The sequence below is a fragment of the Mesitornis unicolor genome, unplaced genomic scaffold (assembly GCF_000695765.1).
Source record: "Mesitornis unicolor isolate BGI_N332 unplaced genomic scaffold, ASM69576v1 scaffold40378, whole genome shotgun sequence".
In the NCBI taxonomy this organism is placed as follows: domain Eukaryota; kingdom Metazoa; phylum Chordata; class Aves; order Mesitornithiformes; family Mesitornithidae; genus Mesitornis; species Mesitornis unicolor.
Genome location: NW_010201931.1, coordinates 49,407 through 53,121, shown reverse-complemented (window position 1 = coordinate 53,121; position 3,715 = coordinate 49,407).

Here is a 3,715-nt window from a genome sequence, read left to right as displayed (position 1 = left end):
AGGCTGGTAACCCTTAAACCATAACAGGTACAGTGTTATTTCTATCAGGATTCTCCCCCCGCCCCCCCGTGTTTTATAACTATGACTTTGGATATTAACTCATTACACTTATCACTGATCTACCTCCAGTTGCATCAATGTAGAGGAGTCCCTGATTCAGGAGGGTTTTTTGATAGCTCAGCACACTAAGGTAATGCTACTGATCATCCCTATTTACCTTAATTTATACATATTTTTCAGTACATAGCATGGACATTTCAGTATCTTCAGATCTTCAGAATTCTTCCAATGTGGTCCTTTGTGCTTGTCTTCCTCAAATAGACAGTGTCTAGCAAATACACATACATAATTTTGAGATGAAATGGAACAAAGTGACAGGTATGAGGGAATAATCATCTTCAGATAGATTAAGCAGCTTCATAAGAAAAATCATAGCTGCTTTAGAGAGTTTGTCACAACCTGCAGACAACCCCGATTTTCCCTCTATTTATATTAGAAAATGTGTGGGCTACAACTACTCTGCATCAACTCTCCTTGTCTTGTTCTCCAGAGCATTTCCGACCTCAGTAATTCTAGGGAGGGTATATAATAAGCTGTCTTTTGTCTTTCCTCCTGTTATTGTATGATACATAGTATGGACCATTCATCTAAACAGAGATTCATGCAACACTGCATGAGCTAAACAGGCTTTTCTAACATTTTTCACTCATCTTGCTTTTAGCAGCCAATACTACCATATCACAAGGGACCATAGTCAACTGGAAACTACTTCAGCAGAAGTTTTGTTTTACAGTAGGCTAAAATATTTTGCTCAGTAGTAGAAATTATTTAGTAATCACTGTTTTCTTTGTGTATTTTTTCAGGTTCCAGATACGGAGTCACTCTGAGTGTGCCTACTTGGAAGCTTTCACTATTTCTACATCAGCGTGCTCTATGCCCCGGCGCTGGATCTGTGTCCAACTTCTAACTTCCTCAAAGAGATGACTTATATCTTCATTTGATATTGACATTTGATATATTAAGACATATCCATTGTACAGTCACTTTGAGTAGATTGGCAGACCTGTCCCAAACCATCTAGAAGCCTAAATCAGAGAGGGGGTTTTGTCCTGGCTTCCAAAATGTACTTCTAGGTGTTCAGTCCTAGGACAGAAGAGGAATGCACTTAGTCCAGTTTACAGATTACCTGCAGTGCATTCTACCAGTGCTGGCTGATGAAACTGAAGGTTTACTTGGATTTCTGCTAGTCTTTGGATAAATAAGGATCTCTTCCGTGTTTGCCTTTCTCTCAGTACGTGGCTGTGGGGATACACACCAGCCAGAGACACCAGCCAGCTGGCACTCCTACAGAAACAGTTAAATCAGGGCTCTTTGGTTCCTGTGAAATCATAGAATCATTTAGGTTGGAAAAGACCCTTAAGATTATCAAGTCCAACTGTAAATTATGTAGCAGCTTGGTAAGAAATTCCTGTAAAATGACCCATATATACCTGGTGCTAAAGGTGACAGGCTGTGTCACTGAATTAGTTTCTGAGATGGTGTGTGTAAGGACACTAGTCCTGAACGAAGTCCTACAGATGCCAGCTTCACACCCAAGTGCCTCCAGTTATCCTTAAGGTTATCCCTGCATTACACTGGTGCAAATGAAGTCAGAAGTTACACTCTGCATGAGTATTATTTATTTATTATTCATTGTGATACAAACGGAATACTAAGAGGAATGTAATGAGTCTCAAGGAGTTGCAGTGTGGAAATCTCCCTTACTGAGTTCCTGGGAAGAGGCTGTTTGAAAGAGGATGAGGAGGAGGTGTTAAGAGAGCTTGGGGCCCTTAGCTGCTGTAACTTGGATGTTACCTATAGGATTCTGGGACAAAAAGGTAACCAAGAACTGTCCTGAACAAATTGCACTTGTGGACAAGTACAGATTTTGTTTTGTGTTTGTCTAGGCATGTCATGTAGCATGAGAACTATAGTTAAAACAGATCCCTTCCTCTTGCAAATAGCCCAATCCCACACATTTTCTAGCTGTATATGGTAAATCTAAAAAAAAGAATAAGACACATCAGAGAGATATCAATCGCAAAGCCAGCAGTCATTCAAACTGAATCCGTAGTCTCCAAAGCATTTCTATTCACAGATCATTGGACATCAAGACCCTATTTTTTGCCTACAACTGATGAGGTTATGAATTTTGCCTCTCCAAAATCACAGATCCTCTTCTATCTGGGGAAACAGAAATCTCTCCAGCAAGCATGCATGCTGCACTATCTTTAAGTAGCCGTTATAGTAGCGGTATGTTGTCATTAAAAAGAGTAGTACTGCAGTGCGAGTATATGAATTGTCCTGGGTTCAGCTGGCATAGGGTTGATTTTTCACAAGAAGTTGGGAGAGGGCACAGCCAAGATTGCCAGTGGTACCATATGACCATACAGGTCATGCCCACTATGTAGTCTGGGGCACCTGGCCAGAGCAGAAAGTATGGTTTGGGCTGAGCTTTGGGTTCCAGGTGGTGAGCAACTGCATTGGGTATCACTCACTCTGTATATTCTTTTCACTAGTATTACTGTTATTACTAATTTTTCACTCCTGTGTTCTATTAAACTGACATTATTCCAACCCATAGGGTCCCTTTTTTTTTTCTCCTACCTCCTTTTCTTTAATTTCTTCTACCCATCCCACTGAGAGGGAGGGGTGAGCGAGTAATTCCACCTCTTCCAGTTACAAGTAGATGAACAGAGAGCATGATCACTGCAAAATCACTGGAACTTCCCAAAGACACCAATTTTGCAGGTTACAGAGGCTCACTGAATTGAGTTTCTTTCAATCAATCAGAATTAAAGTTGATGTGCTGCTGAAACAGGAAAGAAATGCCTCTGTCCCCAGAATGAGGGCATTTTCACTATGTGAATTATAAATTCTCAGTGTCAAATTACAGTAAAGCCACTTCTAGAAAAGTATTACACACAGAGAGATGACTATTTAAGCATCTAAGGTTCTTAAATTGTATTTTATTCCCCTATTCTGAACCATGTATAACCTATATCCCACTTTATAATTTATACCCTACCTATATTCTAAATTTCTGTTCCTGAGCTTTCTCTAGTCTGCCTCATGAGAACCTCAGGACCAGCAAATGTAAAGGCAGAAAAGTGGACTGCTTCTGGAAAGTAGGAAGTGATGCTTTATATTTTGGGGATGAAAGGAGAAGTTAGCAACACGTGTGGTGGGAAGAGGGAAGGAAAAGCATTGGTTTACGCAGTATGGTCCAACCAACCCAAAGGTCAGAAGTAGCCTGTAGGAGCAGCTAATTTTTCGTTGAAGAAGACAAAGAACAGCTGTTAGGTATTTCAATCCATGTCCAGGTAAAAGAAGGAGTGGGAATGGAGATAGAGGCCATATGGCTATAACCTTGACATTCAGACATAGGCTGATTCAAAGAACTCCACGTGGAACACCCTTGTTGACTTACTGTAGTTATAAACTAAAATTAGTAGAGAATACAAAGCAGACAAGAGGAAAAAGTAATGAATGATGAGGTTTAATTTCATCTGTATGCTGAGGTGGCTGGAAAGCTGATGAAATACTGTTATCTTGATTTTGTTACGGCATTAGGTGGGTCCTGTACAATCCGTGTGCATGTGGAGCTGAGGCTGACCTTAAAAGAGATGGGCTTAGGGAGGCTGGAGTCGTATACACAGACATCTCCATGAAACCA